This window comes from Talpa occidentalis, unplaced genomic scaffold (genome assembly GCF_014898055.3).
Source record: "Talpa occidentalis isolate TD23 unplaced genomic scaffold, MPIMG_talOcc4v2.1 talOcc4.13, whole genome shotgun sequence".
NCBI classification, from domain to species: domain Eukaryota; kingdom Metazoa; phylum Chordata; class Mammalia; order Eulipotyphla; family Talpidae; genus Talpa; species Talpa occidentalis.
Genome location: NW_023601322.1, coordinates 19,199,378 through 19,221,666, shown reverse-complemented (window position 1 = coordinate 19,221,666; position 22,289 = coordinate 19,199,378). Strand labels below are relative to the sequence as shown.

Below are 22,289 nucleotides of genomic sequence, written 5' to 3'. Positions count from 1 at the left end.
AAATTGTGCTGGGGATCCAGTCCAGGGGGACTCCATTCGAAGCTTTACCAGCACAATCCACGGCAGCCGGGTGGCCCCTGTAGGGGCAAAGAGAGCTGGAGGCTCATGCTGTGGGTCTTAAATGCTTTGGCCCAGAAGTGTCACTGGTCTTCGTAGTCTGTGAGAAATGACCTCACATCTGCATCCAACCGCAGAGGGGCTGGCAGGGGTGGGGAGTGTAGCCGCCATATCTTCCTCTCTCCTTTGTATGCTCACTAACTATTCTTCATAGGCAAGTGCTTTGCACAGGCTTTCAGAGAGCGAATTGCATTAGAGGCTGTTCTCCAAGGACACAGTGTTGAAGAGAAAATGAGACCTGTACAAAATGACCATATTGCAGAGTTGAAGCTGTAAACATCAGAGCAACTGTGGTGCCTGGCCCAGATCAGAGTCCCTGCAGGGTGAGGTCTGGGTGCTCTCCCTGCACACGCCCCGTGCTGCTGCAGTTACTGCTGTCAGGGCTTGAATGAATGCTCGAGTATGGAGCGGAGGGCGCCGGTGGCCCCTAGACTGATTGCCTATTGTAGCTCTTCAGGGAGCTCTAGCTTACCTAACACTGGCCCTAGGTGGGAGAGCCTCAGCCAGAGATGAGATGCTGACACCTGAGTACGTGGCCAAGTCCCCCTCCAGACAAAGCTGAGGACACTATCCCCAATGACACCACCTGGTGGTATTTCCGCATTGGGTGCATCCCCGCAGTGCTTGCCCTCAGGAACCCCCGTTACTGGTGCTGTGGGGCACAGGCTCCTGGAGCTGCCCATGGACCTGGGTAAACAGGGCAAGAGCTGGGGCTGGTGATGTTCACTGTCCCCATGTGGTGGCTGAGGGAGGACAGCAGGTGAGCCGGGGCAGGTGATGGCCAGCAGCCAGATGTTAGGGTCCACAAGCATTTGACCGCCTGGGGTGAGCTGCCCTGCTCTCAAGAGCTCCCCATGGGGGAGGGAAGATGGAGGCTCTGAGCCCAGTGATGTGTGGATGGGAGTGTGGGGGTGGAGAGAAGGTTGGGGGGATTCAGTCATGGTTCCAGGCCGTGAAGCCTAGGGTAGGACAGAAGCTGAGACCCACACAGCTGGGCTTAGAATGGAACCCTGAGACCCTACCTGCATTTTTGGCATCCCTACTGTGAGCTGTGTTTGGGTGGAAGGGAGACAGCTGGCCTGCCATCAGCAGTGCTCATCAATTGTAACCCTGCCCACAACGTGGCCCTGGGTCAGGTGTGGCTTCTCCCTAGCCTTACAGGGATAGACAGCTGCATTGTGATCTGGGCCCACTGGGGGGCACCAGTGTACCACTCTGGGAGCACCACAGGCTGGCGTCGCTAAGGGGAAGTGGCTTGTTCCTGGCAGTCAGAGGTGTCCACAGAGGGGTGCCTCCTTATTGGTGCTGAGCATGCAAACTGTCTCCTTACTGGTGCTAAGCATGCAAACTATCCCCCCAGATGATCCAGGCTGAAGCTCAGGTCCTTCCTCCCCAGAACAAGGGAGAGGACGGCCTGGTAGTACAGGTAACTACACAGAGAAGTACCTGTTTGACCTAACTGTGCCCTGTAGCACAGAGGCTGGCATTCCTCCAGGGGGCCTTGCCCCAGTCCTTGCCCTGGGAACCATGGTTGCTCCCAGGAGGGCACACCCCATAAGCGTGTATCAGCTACACAGACAAAAGAAGTGCTGTCCCAGGTAGTGATAGGTACAGTTGACATTCCCCACTCTAGACAACTCTGCCTGAGCCTACAGGGGAGACACCCACCAACATGGGGGTTGGGGAGTAGCAAAATGTTAGCTTCAGCCAAGTTGTGCCTGGAGTGACTGAGATGTCTAGAAGTGAAAATGATAGTAGGTGAAGAGTCTGTAGTCCAGGGCAGGTAAAACTGGACCAAGGTCAATGCTAAGCAATGGAATCGAATCTGAATAGGTTCTGACCTCCCCTTACACATCCCTCACGTCCCTTCTGGTCCCAAACTAGACGCTACCCCAGGGCTCCTTCCCCATGAGTTGTGGTAAGTTACCCACTTGAGTAACTTCCCAGCATCTCCTCAGGCTACCAGAACACGCCACCTCCAGGCCCTGCAGAAATACCGCCTCCCACCTCCCATGGCACGGGGTGTTTCTGTGTCTTCTGCAAATCCCCGTTGGAAGGCATTTTCGTTCAGATATCCTGTGTCTTGCCCAAGGCTGTCTATAAGTTCCTTGAGTTCCCTGTCAGACAAACATTAGTCTGCTGTCTGACAATAGGAACTGCATAATCCAACTTACTTCCCTTTTTGCCTTCCTGTTAGGAAATGTTGAAACTAAATTCTGTGCTCACTGTGCTCCCCGCCTCCACATCCTACAAGAACCCGAGGGACAAACAAGGTTTCAGAGCAATCATCACTGCCTTCCTAGAATGATAGTTCTCCCTACTCTGCTGGGCTCTGGGAGCAGTAAAAATGGTGACAGATGCAGGCACAGCTTTGCTCCAGCAGGTGGCGTCGCTGCTGTTTGGAAACCGGCTTGGTGGGCAGGGCTGCCCCTTGCTGAGTTGAAGCTGCTGCAGCTCAGCAACCAGCCCTCCAGATGGGAAGGAGTGACTTTATCGTTCCCTAGAGCTATGCCAGCTCTATTGCCAAGTCTTCTGGAAACTTCCACGATATGCTAACTCACACACGTAAGGATTATTAAAATATCCCGAGGCAAGGAGGAACAAAGTCACTTGAGAACCCAGCCCCATCTCGGACCTCCAAGCCTGTCCTTGTCCCCAAGTGCTGCTTCAAGTCACTTCTTGATCCCACAGCAGGCCTGGTTCAACTTCACTCCTTGAGTCCACCACTAGCACCTTCCTGCCGACCCAACACAGGCTTAGCCTGGTGGACTGAGTTCAGATGCAGGTACCTATCCAGAAAGTCTCCTCGCATCTCCTTTATGAGCTCTCCCCAACAATGACTGTGTTGTACCAATGGAAACACCACAAACGCTTGCTCCAGGACCTGTGACCATGCTCTCTTTTTCTTTTCTTTTGTTTTTTTTTTTAAAGATTTATTTATTTATGCATACAAGAGCTGGGGTACAGGGCACAGGTGTGGGGGGTAAGAGGATTCACCAGAGACAGAGTGGGGAACAGAACAGGCAGACTGACTGAAATCCACTGCTGAGGGGAGCAGCGGGCGAGTCAGGAGAGGTCTGCTGTACCATGCGGGTAGCTCCCTGGCCGGGGATCGAACTCGTGCTGCAAGGGCTGCAGACAGCTTCACAGGTTGTGTCTTAACCCTTTGCACCACCGGGGAGGCCTGTGCTCTCTTTTTCTCATCTTGCTTGTCCTCACGTTGTCCCTATGAGTACGTTTCCTTCCCCAGCATCTTTCACAGACCAGATTGTCCCTTCTCAGTAGAACCTTTGGACACCCCACCCCTCCTCCTCCTCACTTGATTCTTCTCCATAGCACTTATCACACATGAACTTAATTTATTCCATGGTCTGCACTTTCCCAGTAAATGTCAGTTCCACATAGGCGTGTATGGGTGCTCGTTAAATATTGGGTGAATGAGTAGATGAGCCCTGACTTGCTCCTGCCCTGGAGGGATTCACCCAGCACCCATCCAGAGCCTGAGCCTCCTTCTCAGGGGCTCACGGAATCCAGCGCTGTCGGAGCGGCCTGTCAGCATGTGCCATCTCCAGATTCGCGTAACTGCCTTGCAAGTATAGAGGTAGCGCTGTCTACTGTCATTTTACACACGAGAGAGCTGAGATCAGGCACTTTGCCCCAAATCGCACGTCTTATAAACGGGGGAGCGGGCTTAGAATTCAGACAGCCTGACTCCTCTGGCACCCTTGTAAGGGGTGACGATGTGGAGGAAGAGGTGCTGGAGAACCATTTCCAATTCTAGGCGACTGCGGTCACGTACAGCAAGTTCGGGGTGGATGTCATTTCCTTAATAAGCCAGAACAAGAAAATGGGTATCTCTTTTTTTTTTCTGTTGCTAAAGGCACTAAAAATGGAAAAAGAGGAGAGAAGAGACAGAAAGGCAAGCCCCTTCTGACAGGTTTGAAAGGGGAAGAGATGCGATTTTTACCTTTTTTTTAATCAGGAAAGCTTCCAATGGCTTCCTCCCAATCTCGGGTGATGCAAGGTCCTGCATCAGCTGGCCACGAGGAGTGCTTACGCGGAGCACCCTCCGCCGCTCAGGCTGCCTCCCCGCCTCCTGCCAAGCTTCCTCCCTCAGGACAAAAATAGGCCCCGTACAATGAAGGAGACCTGGAGTCCTTCAGTCCCTGGCTTCCTGTCTGGGGCCGCCAGGTAGCAGGGCCCACTGGGAAAGGCAACGTGCTCTGTGAGGCCAGCCTATTTTTATTTTTATTGTTGTTTATGAGTCTCTTTATAAGAAATTATTATGGGGGGCAGGGAGAAGACTTATTGGGGGCCAGTAGGAAAGTTTCTAGGGAACAGGCAAGTGGCCAAGTCTGGACTTGCTCCCCATGGCTCCATGCGGCCTCCAGGGAGCCAGGACTCAGGCTGCCTGTGCTTTGGATTCTGTGGCTGCCTCAGCTCCCCGGGGGATGGCTGGGGTCTTCAGCACGGTGGACAGATGGGCCCACCAGCTCAGTCCCACCTCCCTGCGTTTCTGCGATTCCAGGGCCGCCCGCCCCGTGCCTGCTGCCTGCAGACACGCTGTGCACCAGGCAGAGCTGAGAGCTGCGGCGTGGACCCCACCGCCTGCTAAGCCAGAAACGTTTACTATCTGGCCCTTTACAAGAAAAGCTTGCCAAACACCGACCTGGAGTATAAACAGAAGGAAAGCCCCGAGAGCTGCAACAGGTGGCAAGAACTCTGAAGCTCCCTCCTTCGTGTCTCCAAGAGCCCTTCAGCTCTGCTCTCAGAGCGTGGCATTCTTCCAGAGGCATTCTCTGGGCGCTCCCATTTCTGCAAGTGTAAAATGGCTTCATATACCTGTGTCCTCATGTGGCCGCGCGCCGCTGGGGGTCAAAATGCGAAGCTGGGCACATGGTGATAGCTCTTTGCAAACCAAAAACCACTCTCCAGAGGGAAGTGGCCGGGCTCAGAGCACTGTTAGCAGGGAAGCAAGCACAGGACTGCTGAGCTCCACAGACACAAATGTGTATGGACCCCTCACACCCCCCGCCCCGGCCCCCGCCGCTTCAGCAGGTCCTTTCTGTGGGCTTTGGGTGGGGACTGTGTGAAGATTCTGTCTTGTTTCTCTGGTCCTTCTGAGATCACGATCTAGAGGTGGCACTGCCAGAGACCTTACACTGAGAAGCCTGGCCTCGCCAGCTGCGTTGGGAACCGTCCCTTGCTCGCTGCATTCTGCTCACCTGCTGATCTCTGCCTCCTTTCTGCAGCTCCTCCCTGTCCTTCCTGGCCCTGTTCCAGTTTGGCCTCCTCCGTGAAACCATCCTGGGCACGTGAGCCCACCCAGGCCTCAGATCCTGTGTGCGCCCTGAGGACTTGATTCTAGGCCAGTTCTGAGGTTCTCTGTGGTTTCATGCCTTCCCATACGTTCATGGAGGAGGCAGACCTTTGAGCTGGGTCTTAGGGGATGGCCAGGGAGTGGCTCTCTAGAAAGGACCAGGGCTGTGATAGTGACAGGTAGTGGCTCGGAAGAGGTGGCCTATCTGGTGTCCACAAGTTGTGAAGGCACATTTCTATGAGTGGAGAACATTGCTGGTGGAGGTCCTTGAGGCCTTGAGACTTGACCAAACAGGGACCCAACCGAATGTTCCTGAGCAATTAAATGTGATAGAAGAATTCAGGAAATGAAGGGCTAGGGCCTGAACAATCCTATGCCCTCTTCCCAAGACCCCAGGCAACTCCTAGGACTGTATATACCTTCCCTCAAGGAAGGAAGTTTTGTTACTTCACTAAGAACATACAGGAGCCCCTGAAAAACAGGACTTACCCCCAGTGGAGAGGTCATCTGGTCCATATTCTGCTTGGGGACTAAACCATACCCCTCAATCCTTTACTGCATGCCAGAGGGCTTATTCCGTGGTGGGCGGTGGGAGGGTGCACTTGGGTGGAGAGATTAGCAGGCTTAAGCTTCCCTCAAGGTCTTATCTGGAGATATCTCACCCAGCTGCTCTTAGGAATAGCTAGGACCTGGTAGCTGAAGACCAGCACCCACTGCAGGGAGCAGGTGCTCCTCTGGCCTCAGGTGCTGTCTATGGATGCCCAGAGGCAAGTCCATCACTCCCACAGCCCCCTGCACACGGTCACCACTGACTGGCACAGGAGCCCTTGCCAGGAGAGACCCCAAAACCCACAGGGGTGGGGACCACCCTGCCTGCAGCCCCCTATCCATCCTGACAGTATTTTCCAGAGCTGGTTTAACATCCAGGGCTACCTCAATGACGATAGGCCCATCCTAGTAAAACAGGGTTGCACCCTGCTCCAACACCTTTTCTCCTTTGTCCTTGGCCAGTGGAAGGAGCAGCTGAGGCTGGGGAAGAGGAAGGTGTTGCTAAGGGTGTGAAGCATCCATTATTTCTTTATTAGCCAGTGTGCCATTTCTGGTCGCGTTCTCCTTCCTGGCAGCGGTGAGCTTGGGGGCGGAGAAGTCGGTTATTTTCATTTACCCCAGCTCCTCCCTGGGAGCAACCGGCTGCAGGCAGAGGGGGCAGGGACGACGGACAGGGCTACGTGCTATCCAGCAGGCAGTTGTGAATGGGCCCCAACTCCCAGGCAGCCCCGACGGCAGGCGCCCCCCCCAGGACACGCTGACTCTCACTGGCTGGATGTCGTTGTTTCTAGCGGTGCAGGAGCCAGGCAGGAGGAAGCTTTCTTCTGGCCCAAGAACAATACCAGGGTCAGCCCGGGGACCTCGCTCCTACACCCTCTTCCTTCCATTGTGAGCTGCTGCACAATCCCAGGCCTCCTGGCTCTGCACAGCCGGGGAGTGGGGGGGGGGGGTGCAGGCCCAGGAGAGATTAACAGTGAGTGTGACGCCTTCGCTTGTCTGCCTCCACTTCCCAGGCTGGGCGAGAGTTCTGAAGGCAGTAGATGGACAGATAGACCAAGCGCGTGTGAGTGGCTGTTGGGTCCCGTGCATTGCAAGGGGCGACCAGCAAGATGACCCCACCAACTGGGTGGCTCCCCATTGAATCATAGTGTGTCAGTGCTGGAAGAGGCCGTAGACCTTCTACCTGTCACCCCCTGTTATACAGACAAGGAAACTGAGAACTGGAGAGGGAAATTATGGTTTTACCAAATTTCCTATTACCCTGCTTAAAAATTCTTCATTGATTCCCAGACAAATGGGTAAACCCCAGGCTTTCCTTACCCTCCCCAAGAGCCTGCTGGCCTTCCTATCTTCGCTCCTGAGACTCCATAGCTGTGTTCTATCTAGCCTTATGACTCCTTAAGTCTGCAGCCCTGGTCTCTGCCATAAATGCCCGTCCAGCTTCATTTCCCTACCTGTTACATACCTGTTCTCCAAACACCGCTTGAAAGTCACCTCCTCTGTGTAGCCCTCCCTGATAACTACTGCCTTATTGATTCACCTGTGCTCCTCCAGCACTTACTATTTATCTCTACATCACTGAGATGCATGGTTGTTGCTCCCACACATACACGCCTGTCCTCTAACACACTTCAAATCCTGAGGACTCCAAATCAAAAGTTGATTTCAGGAAACTATGAATAATAACAGCTTATTTACCTCTGCAACTCTTAGAACAGTGGTTCTCAAAGTGTGGCCCCCAGACCAGCAGCATCAGTTTCATCTGGGAACTTGGTAGAAATGTAAATTCTCGAGTCCCCTTCACTGCTACTGAAACAAACTTTGGGGTGGAACCCAGTGATCTCTGTTTTATCAAGCCTTCCCCTCCAAGGTGGTTCTGATGCCTAAGGACCTACCTGCAAGCAGTTGATTCTTAAAACCTTTTTTTCTCTCTTTTCCCCCTTTTTAAAAAAAATCACAATTTTTTGGCCTGCAACATTGTGTATGTTTAAGGCGAACGACACTGACTTGATCCATTTATATTGCAATATGATAATAGCACTCTATCATGTCACATAATTACAATTCCTGCTAGCCAGGAACAGTCAGATCTAGTTCCTTAGCAAGTGCACTGTTTATAGTGCCGCTTTGTTGTCTGCCTTAATCATTTCTTGATCATTTCGTGAAACAAAGCAAGAATTTTGGACGAAAGCAAGAATTTTAGTTGTTTCTTTGTTGTTGTTGACCATTATTTTGCTCAAATGAAGGACAAGAAAGTTTGTCCAAGGACCGTGTCTGGAGGCCTTCAGGATGGTCCAGCGTTTGACTTACCGCCGTAGGCTCTCCTCCAATACAGCCTCGAACTGTCCCGCACCCCCGGCAATAGAATTGTTTACCTTTAGACCAAGGAGGTTGGGAAAGCACCAGAATCTGCATGCGGTGTGTGCCCAGGCCATCTTCAAGGGATTCGTGCTGTGAGACCTAAAGTCCTTATGAGACTGTGTAAAACGAAAAAACACGTCAGCCGGCCCTTCGGTGGCTCCATGTGTGCTAAATGTGTCTGGGACAGGATGGAGCGGGCTTTTCTTATTGAGGAGCAGAAAATCGTTGTGAAAGTGTTGAAGGCCCAAGCACAGAGTCAGAAAGCTAAATAAAAATGAAGCTTTTTTGAATTAAAAAAAAAAAAAAAGTTTGCCCTCATGACAAGCAAGGATAGGGACATGCAAAGGTTTGATGACCCAGGAAGGACAGTCCTGGCTCCAGCTCTGGCTCCTGCCACTGGCCATTGCCACAGATGACCTGTTGCCCCAACAGCCCCGGGTGAGCCCCTGCAGGTTAGGGTTCCTCGGGGTGTATTACTCTCCACCTTCCCACCCATCAAAGCTAGAACTCTCAGGAGGACACTGCGACACTGCACATTTGCAGGTGCTCAGGGCCATCCCCGGGGGACAAGGGGCCGCTTCCCTTCGGAGGCGGGGGAAAGCCCTGCGTGTCCTTCTGGCTCTTCTCTTCAATCACCTGGCTTCTGTGTGCTGGGAGTTTGGCCCTGAGCTCAGTGCCTCTGTCGGCAGCAGCAGTGACCCTGATGCACACTTGGTGGCAGGAGGAAGCTGGCCCATGGATAAAGCAACAAACACTAACTGGTGCCTACAAAAGGAATAATCAAAAGTTGATATTAAATGGACTATAAATAATAACAACAATGGAGTTGCAGGCCTAGACAAATAGACTTTGGAAAGGCTACATATTGAGGTCGTGCCCAGAAAATAACTCTGGTCTTGCCCTCTGGAGGTCAGTACTGACTGTTGAGTTGGGGCTGAGGAGGACAGAGAACCACCCCAGGGACAACCCCGCATCCCCAGATAATAAGAGTAGAGCACTGCCATCCTTCTGGCCCCAGCCCTTTGCACCCCTCACCCTCTCCAGGATGCTTTATAGAGGAAAGACCCTGTTTTGTGAGTATGAAGCATCACATGTCTTTGGTCTCAAAAGACCCTCGCTTGCCCTCTGGACATCCTGCCTGGAAGACTCGGGGAGAAGGTGTCCTGAGGTTGAAACGCAATGCTGTTACTTCCCTCCTCCTGCACCCTGAGGCTTTTCTCACTCCCCAGAGTTTATAAACCTTGAGGAGTTTTCCATTACCGACGGGGAATGTCATTGAGCCTTTCGCTGTGCATGTCTAGGACTGTGCTTCGCGCAGGTCCCAGAGGCCGAGCAACCTGGCGGGGAACCAGGGACGGTACCTGGTGCTCCGCTGGGACAGGTGCCGCCAGCTGTGCGCCATGAGAACCCAGCCCAGCCCTTGGGTTCTTGCTGGGCCCCAGCTGTCCAGGGAGGCCCAGAGCTGTCAGCCCACAAGGTCCATGTCTAGCGGGGCCCTGGCACTGACCCTGTCCCACCCCCAGCAGCATCAGGCGGGCTGAGGTGTGAGCTAGTGCCTCAGAAGGACCCAGCCCGGTCCACCCTCCACCTCCCTGGCTCATGTCATCTCCAGAGTGAGGGTGCATAGCGAAGGGTCTCTAAAGCCCTTTTCACCTTCCACGTTCTGGAGCTCTCATTAAATAACAGTGCCCACAAGCTCGCTGGCATAATCTGATGCTGCTGGTGCAGGTGATTTTGGGAAAGGCAGGTGGAGAGCTGCCAAGTTGGGGGAAAAGCGGGCCCCAAAGATGGAGACCCAATTTTTCCAGAAATAGGACATGACTGTCATTTACACAAATTAAATGCTACTTTCAAAATTAATGATTACAAAACAATACTTTAAAAATATCCAAATTAAATAATGCTATAAGGCCTAAGTCAGAAAACAGCAGCTTGCTCCTCCATTCGCTCTTGCTGTAAGTTCTGTTCCTCAAGGTGTGACTTGCAATTATTATTTTTGTTCTACTGTTTTTTTTTTCTGGTGTGTCACCCTATTTCTAATATATATATATATTATATATATATATATGTAGTTAGGTAGTACCTACATACCTACTATCCTATTATATCTAATTAATGTTTTATATTCTAATATTTCTAATATCTGCTCTTTTTAAAAGTATCGATTTTAAATATTTTCTGTTGATTTCCTATGATGCTAGATGAGAATTTTCCTCTATTCTTATGCCCCTATCTTCTCAATATAGTTATATACAATTTTTAATTTTGAGTCAGATTATTAACTTCATTACTGGCTCCTACTTTTCTTTTGAAAAATATCAGACTAAAAGAAAAGTTGCAAAAATAATACAAAGAATTTTTTTATGAAGCTGGTACAACATGTATTATTACTACTATAACTTACCCCACTTTGTATATGAACCATCTACATTTATATATACTCTTGGCCCAGATTCTCCAAGTGTTAATATTTTACCATCTTTGTTTTATCATTCTCTCCATATCATTTTCTCAAGTTTTTCTTAGTGATATGAAGAATGAGTTGTGGATATGGTGCCACTTTACTCCTGATTATCTCAGTGTGTTTTCCTAAAAACAGGGACATTCTCTTACTGAACTACAGTTTCAGGATCAAAATCAGGAAGTCAACATTGATAGAAAACTCTTACAAAATCTACCAGCCCTGTTTACATTTTTCTAGTAGTCCCATTAATATCCTTTAGAGTTAGAGGAAAAGTTGCTTTGTTTTCTGGTTTAGAATTCAATACAAGGTCACACTTGTCTTTGGTCTCCTGGAGCTTTGCCTTTGGTGACCTTGATGTTTTTGAAGAGGGTGGACAGGCCAGTTATTTTATAGATGTTCATCAATTTGGGTTTGTCTGATAGTTCAAGACTAAATGTGTGATCGCTTTTGCAAGGAATGCCAAGGAAGAGACACTGGGTCCTCAGTGCCTGGCATCAGGGGACACGAGATACTGACAGTGGCCACCCACTCAGGTGGCAGCTTTCAGGATCACCAGTATAAAGTTACCAGATTCCCTTCTGCAATTGAAAAGTATCTTGCAGGGAGATGTTTGAGACTGTTTCTGTTGATACTATTTCTAATAATACGGTTTACCTATTAGTTTTAGCATTTATTGATAATTCTTGTCTAAAATCTGTTGCTTGGAGAATGGTGATTTTTCTAATTCCATATACATTTTTTTGGTTGGTTTTCTATAAAAGGGCGATCTTTCCTTTATTTTGTATCTATTTATGCGTCTTGGCTTAGAGGTTTTTATTTTATTCTAAGTTATAATCCAGTGCTCAGATTGTTCCAGATTCATTCAGTGGGAACCCCTCCAAACTCACTTCTCTGTGTCCCAAGTGTCCCCATTCTTTGAGTACTTCCTTACTTGCTGGTGTGAGAAGTAGTTAGAATTTATGGCCCCAGACCTGGAATCCACCTTTCTCCGAGGGGGCCTGGTACTTTGTACAAACACAGTCCAGGCACTGGTATGCATGTTACTTCTGAACCCCTTCATGTCTTTGAGCCTTTTCTCTCTCCCACTTTCTGGGTGCCCATGAGTCCAGATCAGAGCTTCTCTTTTTCGTTTTCTCCAGAAAATAAACCTCAAATCTTTTGCCTGGGGCCAGGGTCTAACAGGTAATTGCCTGGCTGTGTGGGGTGGGAAAGTGAAGGTGAGGAGTCCAATGTCCAGATTTTCATCCAGTTGTGCTGTTTCCTCTCAGCACCTGGACCCCTAGCTTGAGGACACCTGGCTCCTTCAAGTTCTGTGTGCCCCAGAGGGTTGCAGGCTCTGTCAGCACATTTCTCATCAGACCCCACCTGTAGGCACTTAGGTTGTATCTTTCCCATTCTAAGTTACCCACCACTCCCCTGTTCACTTTCTGTCTTCTCTAAATTTGTTGAAATTTACTTTCTTGTTTGCTATGCTTTTATAACTTTTTCTGTTATTAGAGAGAGGGGGAGTTGAAATAAGTGTGTGCAGGCTACCCACCATGATTGTCAGAAGTCTAATTTGGTTGGATGTAATCAGAGAAACAGGGAGTGTTGCAGGTGAGCCTGAACTTGGCCAGCTTGCTGGGAGCAGCAGTGGGTGCAGAGGCTTGCCTCTGGGAATAGAGGGATGGAGTAGCTACCCTCTGAGACGAGGTGAGCGGATTGCCTGTGACCAAGACCTTGGACATGCTGTCCATGAGGCTGGAAGGGTCAGAAGGATGCGCCAGAGTGCCAATAAATAAGATCTTTTCTTTTTTGTTGTTCAAAGAATTCCAGGAGGGGAGACACACACACACGCATGCACATGCACAGTATATATACACTCAAGCATACGCCAGCCTTACTAACCAGGAGAAGGGCAGGCTGAGCAGAAAAAGAACCTCCATCCAGCTGCCTGAGGAGCCTGAATAAGTCTGGAATCAGATCTTACAGAGACTTGTTCCCATGCAAGAGCCAAGAACCGCCAGAGCAAAGGTGCTCCAGGACTCAAGGAGAAGGCGCATCGGCCCAGTTCTTTAGGATTGCATCTGCATCCTTCCTGGCTTTGCCTTGACCCCTGCTGGTGGGAAAGACCTCAATCACGTGTCTGGGGTCTCAGGAGCAGGACTTTGGTTCAGCGCCACACCTGGGACAGCACTGGGCTTCCAGTTGGCACTCAGTAAATCACAGAACCACAGTAGTTGTTAAAATGCCAGAGCAAATGTGTGAACCAACTGTGTGCCAAGGGGAGAGGCAAAGCAGCCTCTTGCAGTTGCCCCTGCAAACCTGCCGGGCACCAGGTTGCTGGTCTCCCCTCCCATAGCTGCTGACTCCACTCCTGCCTTTGGCATTACTAAGAATGTGACCCCCGCCCACCCCTGTTGGTAGACTGGCTCCAGAAGGCCTCATATAAAGTACAAGCTGTCCTTGCCTTTTGCCAGTTCCCATTTCAACAATCCACGCATTCTGCAGTTCCTGAAAACCATTTGTGTGGAACTTCTGGTAGCTTTAATCTCCTTACTTGGGAGTTCCTGCTCATTTCTGGAAATGTTGAAATAGGCAAGTGTATCCTTCACGCCAGGCAAGGCAGGTTTTCTGGCATTACACGTTACACCCTAGTGATAAATGAGGGCACTTCCCCCAAAGAACCAACTGTGGGTGAAGGAGGACTCATCTGTGCAGCTCCTCAAGAACGCAAAGCTGTAGGGCAAGGACTCTGGAGACGTTGTATTACCTGGAGGAGATCCCTTCCTAGCCAGTCGCTGGCAGAGATGCATCCTATGTATGGAATAAAGCTGAGCGTTTAGGGGCTGGAACTGGTGGGGGGAGACGATCAGGCAAGTTCTGGCTCTGGAGCAGGGGCACTAAGGGCAGCATGGTACCGAGACCAGCTGGCGAGAACAGGGCAATACTGTGGCCACCTCTGGTGCCAGGGAGGGGGCCTGTGAGGAGCAGCAACCTTGTGAGTGAGGCAGAAGTGGAGCTGCCTCCCCAGGCATCTCAGAGACCACCCAGCTGGATGGAGGAGGAAAGCATTCAAAACACATCATTCTTCACAAGGAAGCTAAGCCCCTCACCCCAGGGGTATGTTGCACCCAAGGGCACACTGCTAATTCTGTGAGGACCAGGGCCCAGGATGCGGAGGTCTCTGCTCTTCCTCACACTGCAGTTTCATTTCGATGAACTCCAATGGCTGGCCCTTGTAGAAAGCTCACAGGACATCTGTTTAATAATTTATTCTAGAATTTCACTAGGGATCAGCGTCAATAGGTGTCTTTGAAAAGATTTCATCACTAAAGTGTCTGCACATAAAACTTGCTGTAGAAAGGAAATTAGAAAAAGAAAAAGGAAGAAAAGAAAGGAAATCACAGCCAGAGCTGCCTTTCCCGCTTTCCTGACACCACTCTGTGCCCCACCCCCCACACAAGCCAGAACCATAAGGCCATATAAACTAAAGGCAGCCCTAACCCCCAAGCTGGACACTGCCCAAGGCCTAGACCTCACCCTGCTGGGTCTGGAACACAGAGACACAGAGGGCCATCGAGAAAGAGCAGCATCAGGGGCCTTGGGAACACTATAGAGAGGGGCTTTCTGCCAAACCATGGGGACACCCCACATTGGCAAATGGGTCACATCTTCTCACTGGTCTCTTCTGAATGCTGTGCTGTGGGGCTGGCCCGTGACCCTTGTCTTAAGTCCTTCATGAAGGCTTTTCAGAAAGCATTCTAGCCCAAGGATCAGCCTGTACCAGCCACGATGGTCGCTTTGTCAAATTACAAGGAGCTCCTCTCAGCTGAAGTCAGGAATGACAAATCTGTGACAACCGAGAGACAAGGCCCATCTCCCAGAGTTGTGCATAGTGTGTGCAAACAGCAGGCTGTTCCTTGTTTTAAGGAAATTTCACTCACAGGAGCTTGAGTTCAACACCTTGGTCAATAATTCATTTTCTAGAAGACCAGGCTTTAAATTTAAAATGTTTCCAGCTAAAGAGAACCCTCCACCCCCTTGAAGAATAATAACCTAGCAGCCAAGAAGGTGAGGCACCCATTCTGTTTCTTCAGGAGGAAGGAGAGTCTCAAGGACAGGGAATGTTATATATAAATTCGACCTGAAAGAAACCTGAAGGTCATCGAGGCCAGCTTCTTTCAATTTGCAGTTGGGAGAATTGAGGCCCAAATAATTCTTTTTTTTTTTTAAAGATTTATTTATTTATACATACAAGTACTGGGTACAGGCCAGAGGTACAGGGGGTGAGAAGATTCACCGTTGACAGAGCGGGGAACACAACAGGCAGAATGACAGAAATACACTGCTGAGGGGAGCAGCGGGCGAGACTGGAGAGTTGTGCACCATGTGGGTTGCTCTCTGGCGGGCCAAGGATCAAACTCGTGCTGCAGAGGCTGCCGACAGCTTCACAGTGCTGTTCTTAACCCCTTGCTAATTCTGAGCACACTGAGCACAGGGCCTCTGCTCTTCCCTGTGCAGAGGCCCCATATTGGGGAGAGTATTTAGGGGATGAGAGCTGGGTGCAGGGTGGATGTGCAAAGAGAAGCTGCTGTCAGAGTCCCCAAATTCTTCAGAGCCCTCAGCAAGACCCTAGTGGATCACCTCGTTCATCTGCTCTGGCCAAAGGTCCATGCACTCAGAGTCTCTTTATGGAAAATCGTCTTTGATCAAGCTTGTGAGTGGTGTGTGAGTCACTTTAAGGAATTCATTGCAAAGACCCTCAGCCAGGTTGGCCACAGGAAACAGATTTGGGGAATCTCCTGAGGGGCAGCCCCTTTCCCCTCTTCCCAGTATGTGCACACACATACTCATGCAAAGTCTTCACCTAGCATATGCTGACACTGTCTGGAACAGCAGGTCATTTGAGTTCTTGACCTCTGACCTTCAGGGCAGCTCCGTGGCCCCTGGATCATTATTTTGCTTCAAAGTGTACCCTCCAGGTCAAAGTAGAAACATTTGCTTGGCAAGAAAAGAGAAGATGTTCCTTTATGTGGCCTTTCCTGGCGGCAAGAAAAGGGGCATTGTTCCTGCAGGCTGGCGTGTGATGTGGTCAAGGAAATGCAGCACGCCCCTCGGCAAGGTCCTTTCAGGACACCCCAAAGGGCAGCAGCACCAGCGTCTGGCCACGTGGATCAGGCTGGCGCTCAGGTTGGGCAGCCGGCACAGGATGTCCGTCCGCTGGCAAAGGAAGGCCGGACTGTGGGAGATCAGGAGGCAGGCTAACCAAACCAAAATTGCAGACGGGGGGGTTGGCGGGGGGAGCAAGGAGGAGCCTTGCTGGGTCACTGGGAAATGGGACAGGGGTCCTCTCTGCTATAGGGAGTGGAACGCAAAGACCCGTGGGCATTCAAAGAGTCTAAAGAACATCCTCTGTCAGTACCGCCACTCACAGAATATGAAACTGCAGCTCCCTCTCTGCAAAACGTTGCGGACCTTCTTCCAAGGCCTCTGAAATGAGGTGTTGCTTCCCCCTCCCTTAGTCCTCACTGTTCTTTAGAATTTGTTGGAAGACCGTTAAAAGAGATACTCATGCCTGGACCTCTCCACAGACAGAGCTGAACCTCTGGGTGAGCGTTCCTGGGCGTTTGCCACTGAACAGCTCCCCGATGAATCCAACGCGCAGTCTGGGCTGAGACTCTCAGTCCTCATGTACTTAGGATTTATCCCACTTCCCCATGCTATAAGGTGTTTGCATCACAGAAAAGCAAAAGGTTTAGCAGGATCCGATCCAAACTTAAATCTGTGCGATTGCCTCTGTCTTCCTGATATGAATCACTGCCGGCCTTGCATAATATGCACTTATTTCCCACTGTCCTGTAAGGATGGAGGATTTCTTCAGAGCTGGCACCTTTTCGTGTTCGCCATTGTATTTCTCACAGATGGCGGCTTGTCCCCCACCCTACACTGATCCTTCACCCAAACCAGTCAGTTTTATTCTTAAATGTTTATAGACTCCTCCTTCTATCCCTCCGTGGTTTCCCCACCTCCTAAGTTAGTCCTTGTCATCTCTTGACTGTTGGGGTAGCCTCCTACTGGCCAGTCTGTGTTGGCTGGAATCCTCTTAAGTCCATTCTCCCTGTCACCCCCAGCATGATCTAGCAAATGTAGCAGCCTGACTCATGTGCTTGGTCCTTTCTCTGCCTCATCATCTCATGGAGCATCAAACCCTGCCATGCCTGACCCCCCAATCCAGCCCTTGCTCTCCATCACACTCTCTATGGAACAGCCATACCAGTCTTGTTGGGACCCTGAATGTAGAAGAGCCAGACCCCGCTTCCCCTGGCTGATGTGTCTTAAGCCAGTGCCTGGCACAGAGAGACTGGGTGACGGCGCATAGCCCCTGAGCAAGCAGTGAGCACACAGCAGCTCTGGTGAGCCCCATCATGCATATAGAAGGGCACCCTCTAGAAGTTTCCCTCCATGCTGGATGACCTTGACCAAGTACCTTTCTCTTTCCATTTCCCATCTAAAAGGTGGAGACTAAAATCTAGCCCCCCGCCTGCCACCTTCGCAGAAGCCTATCATGAAACTCACACCAGATGATCACTGGGGATCAATGCACTTTGCAAACCCCAGGAAGGGTCAGTAAATAAGTGTGACTGTGGCGGCTCCAGGGGGGGCCCGTTGGGAGTCGCCAGCCATGTAATGCTGTGCACGTGCCTGTGAGCAGGGCAGGCACTTGGTGGAGACCCTGGTTTCTTCCCTCGTTGTTTTCATAAAGCGAATCGGGTGAAGGAAATGTCTTGGAATAGACAATCTTCCTAAGCTCCCCCAAAATAACTTCAGTGGAAACAATTGTGGTAACGTCCATTCGGCAGGTATTGTTTCAATTTACTGCAACATGGGAAAAATCTCCCGGCATTTCCAAGTCAACTGGGAATCAACTTGACTTCCAGAGGCCTGGAAACAAAGGGATTGTGCTCCCAGGCTGCTGCGGGTCTTCATGGCCCACTGGAGCCGAGGACAATCCCAGGGCTTGTGTACAGTTTAGCTTTTCCTCCCCTCTTCCTTTCGGGAGTCGTGCTAGCTCGAGACCTTTGTATTTTCCCATAGATGACTTCTTGGGGATCGTTACCAAAGAGTTTATGATAACAATACTTGAGCTTCTATGTTTCTCATCCAGTCAATCGTGTAGCCAAGTGCCTCAAATTTGAGATCAAAGAATGTCCAGGGACGTGCTTGCCCGCCGCCGCCCCAATGTATGATCAGTTCCCTCCTTGGAAGGCTCTTTCTCCTGGCTCCATTTTCCCACCTTCCCACAGGTGCTCATCTCCCCAGGCTGGGCTGTACCTCCCGTGTGGTCTTCCTGCCTCCCGCTACTTCTCACTGTGCCCTCTTCAGAGAAGTTATCTGTGTACCTTTGCCCGATCCCCTCGCCTTGCCCCTCCCTCCGCGCTCAAGAAGCGTATGCAGAACTCCTGTGGCCCACGAGACAAAGCCGAAGCCCTCTGCAGGGCAGCTGTGTTCCTCAAATCCTCCTTCATTCCCCATCCATTCTTTTTATTTTATTTTATTTAAATATTTTATTTGATATAATTCTTACATCTTTTTTCATTTTTGCACAATGTATGCATTTCGTTTTGGTTATATTCCCCATACAATTGCACCCCCCCCTTATTTTGACTCTAGTCCTTCCTTTCCCTACCCCTCCCCCCCCCCTTACCCCCCACCCCCGTAGTGTGTCTCTGGTTTATAGTTGTTTGTTGATTTTGATTTTTACTTTGTATTGATTAGTCTTTTTCCTGGTCTCTTATTTAAGTTTTCTAGATTCCTGCTATGAGTGAGACCATCCGGTATTTTTCTTTTTCTTTCTGACTTACTTCGCTGAGCATGATCCCTTCCAGTTGCTGCAAATTGCATGTGTTTATCTTTTTTGAATGCTGAGTAATATTCCATGGTGTATATGAACCACATCTTCTTGATCCAGTCATCTATTTTTGGGCATTTGGGTTGTTTCCAAAGCTTAGCTATTGTAAACAGTGCTGCTATAAACATAGGGGTGCAGGTGCTCTTTGGAATTGATGTTTCTGTGTCCTTTGGGTAAATACCTAGGAGTGGAATTGCTGGATCCTATGGAAGCTCTATGTTTAGTAGGTCCAGAAATCTCCACACAGCTCTCCATAGTGGTTGGACCAGTTTGCACTCCCACCAACAGTGCAGGAGAGGTTCCTTTTTCTCCACACCCTCGCCAACATTTGTTGTTGCTAGTTTTTTTAATATGTGCCATTCTCACTGGTGTAAGATGGTATCTCATGGTAGTTTTGATTTGCATTTCCCTGATTGCAAGTGATGTTGAACATTTTTTCATATGCCTGTTGGCCATTTGCATTTCCTCTTCAGAGAAGTTTCTTTTTAGCTCTTCTGCCCATTTTTTGACTGGATTATTTTCTTTGTTGTTGTTGAGTCTCATCAGCTCTTTGCAGATTTTTGTGATCAGTCCTTTATCATTAGTGTTGGGTGCAAAAATGTTCTCCCAGTCGGTAGGGTTTCTCTTTGTTTTGGTTATTGTCTCTTTTGCTGTGCAGAAGCTCTTTAATTTGATGTAGCCCCGGCTGTTTAACTTTGCCTTCACTATCACAATGATATGTTTTGTGTCATGTATGTTTTACAATAGAAATAAGGGGCATGAGTGCCTGACAATTCTGGCCTGGCGTGGAGGAGATGAGGACAGCTCTGTCTCCTCTCCCTCCTCCACCTCCTTCTCTGGTAAAGAGATAAAGCCTGGGCTTTCCTGCTGAGGAGGGGCTTCTGGCTCCCTGGCAGGGACTCATTCTGGAACATACAGTGATCCTGGGTGACTTGTTAGCCTGGTTCCCTTTTGGAAAGCAGAGTTCCTGGAAACACCTCAGTAACAGGTGTCCTTGAGGAGAGTGACATGGAAAGACCGTGACCCTGGCAAAGGGGTGTCACAGATCTGGTCACCACAGCAGATAACTGGGCTGATCTGCTGGGACCTGCTAAAGGACCTTGAAGAATGCGCCTCATTTATCATCTGGGTCATCAAAGACGGGTTCTTTGTCCTGGCCAAGGGCATTAGCTCTTTGCATTTGCAGGGTGCAGGTGCCAGGTGGGTTCTGCAGCCTGTGTCAGAGGAGGCCCCAGCAGAAGGTGCTCGGGGCAGCTGAGGCGAGGCACTGTCAGGCTACACCATGTGAATCTGATGGGCAGCGATGACCGGAAGGGAGGCACCCAAGACACATGACCTGTGCCGGGAGTCTTCTTTTTAACTCTGGGCACTAGTATTCTGCAGGGCCTGGTTCTCTATGCTTGTCCCTCTCCCTGGTGAGCTAGTGTAGGTTGCTTACTGTCCCCCAGCTCTTTCACAAGACTGTGGTGTGGCCCCATGAGTGGGCCCCAAAAGCCCGGGCCATGGGCCTTCCAGGTGGCGCAGCGGTTGAGCGCTGGGCTGCGAAGCTGCCCACAGCCTCTGCAGTGCCGGTTCGATTCCCGGCCACCAGGCAAGGGTCCTAGATGGCGCGTAGACCTCTCTTGCCGCCCGCATCTTCTTGATCCAGTCATCTATTTTTGGGCATTTGGGTTGTTTCCAAAGCTTAGCTATTGTAAATAGTGCTGCTATAAACATAGGGGTGCAGGTGCTCTTTGGAATTGATGTTTCTGTGTCCTTTGGGTAAATACCTAGGAGTGGAATTGCTGGATCATATGGAAGCTCTATGTTTAGTAGGTCCAGAAATCTCCACACAGCTCTCCATAGTGGTTGGACCAGTTTGCACTCCCACCAGCAGTGCAGGAGAGTTCCTTTTTCTCCACACCCTCGCCAACATTTGTTGTTGCTAGTTTTTCAAATATGTGCCATTCTCACTGGTGTGAGATGGTATCTCACGGTAGTTTTGATTTGCATTTCCCTGATGACAAGTGATGTTGAACATTTTTTCATATGCCTGTTGGCCATTTGCATTTCTTCTTCAGAGAAGTTTCTTTTTAGCTCTTCTGCCCATTTTTTGACTGGATTATTTTCTTTGTTGTTGTTGAGTCTCATCAGCTCTTTGCAGATTTTTGTGATCAGTCCTTTATCATTAGTGTTGGGTGCAAAAATGTTCTCCCAGTCGGTGGGGTTTCTCTTTGTTTTGGTTACTGTCTCTTTTGCTGTGCAGAAGCTCTTTAATTTGATGTAGTCCCAGAACCCACAGATTTATGGTCAACTAATATTTGACAAAGGAGCAAAGAATATGCATTGGAGCAGAGAAAGTTTATTCAATAAATGGTGCTGGGAAAACTGGGTCACTACATGCAAAAGAATGAAGCTTGACTACTACCTCACACCATGCACGAAAACTAACTCAAAATGGATTAAAGAACTAGACATAAGACCTGAAACCATAAAATACATAGAAGAAAATATAGGCGAAACACTACATGACATACACCTCAAAGACATCTTTATAGACACATCTCCCCATCCATTCTTAACATCCTCTATTGCCCCCATTTCCAGGGCAACCTGTCTTCCAGGTACTTTATCCTTTTCTAAAACCTCAAAACTTCCCAAAACTTAATAATTGTATGACTACATGTGACTCCATGTTCTACTTCTGTAAAAACAATGCTTTTTACACCTCTCCTTATTTCTGGCTCGATGCCCATAAGAGCCAGTTCCCTTCTTGCCTCTCAACAGTGAGTCCTCCCCATCCCTACTTGCTCGCTGCCTTTCGGTTCTGCTCAGGCTGTACTGTGTGTCCAACAGCTGCATGTCCGGTTGGCATGCAGATCCCCATCCAGGTGAGGCCCCAAGTCCAACTGTGTACCAGTCCCCAGTGCTGCTGCTGGTCTGTGGACCCAGGCTGGACCCAGAAGGTAGCCGGACCAAATTTGGGGCACAGGGCCTCCCCGGTGGCGCAGCGGTTGAGCACTGGGTTGCGAAGCTGCCCGCGGCTTCTGCAGCACTGGTTCGATCCCCTGCTGCTCCCCGGCCACCGGAGGAGGATCCCACATGGCGCGCAGACCTCTCCTGCCGCCCGCTGCTCCCCTCAGCAGTGTACTTCGGTCCTTCTGCCTGCTCTGCTCCCCTCTCTGGCTCTGGTGAGTTCTCTCACCCTCCCACGCTTCTGACTGTACCCAGTGCATATATAAACAAACAAACAAACAAACAAACAAACAAATAAATAAATAAAACATGCCTCTATTTAAAAAAAACAAATTTGGGGCACAGTGGGATTGCCCACAGATATTTTAGGAGAGACAAGCCAGCCTTCCGTCCTCAGACATTCTGATTTTATTGGCAATGGGTGCCACCCAGACTTTGGGTTTTTTAAAATCTCTCCAAGGCAGTTGTAGCGTGCAGTGAAGTGTGGGGTGTACTGCCTTATCCTAAGTGTGAATATGCTAAGTCTGTTTATGTCATTGTGTTTACCTCGCCTCCCGGATGGGTTTTGCCCACCTTTTTGTTTTCAAGAATTGATGGACTGATACTGCGTATTTGGCAGCAAGGGGCTTTTC

General features: G+C 49.9%; 1 protein-coding gene and 1 pseudogene across 4 annotated transcripts in view; both read left to right on the top strand.

Moving 5' to 3' along the window:
- CTIF (cap binding complex dependent translation initiation factor) overlaps positions 1-22,289 on the top strand; it is a 260,483-nt gene that overhangs the window by 96,215 nt on the left and 141,979 nt on the right. The window lies entirely within an intron of this gene.
- Positions 6,931-8,972, top strand: LOC129145587 (60S ribosomal protein L34-like; annotated as a pseudogene).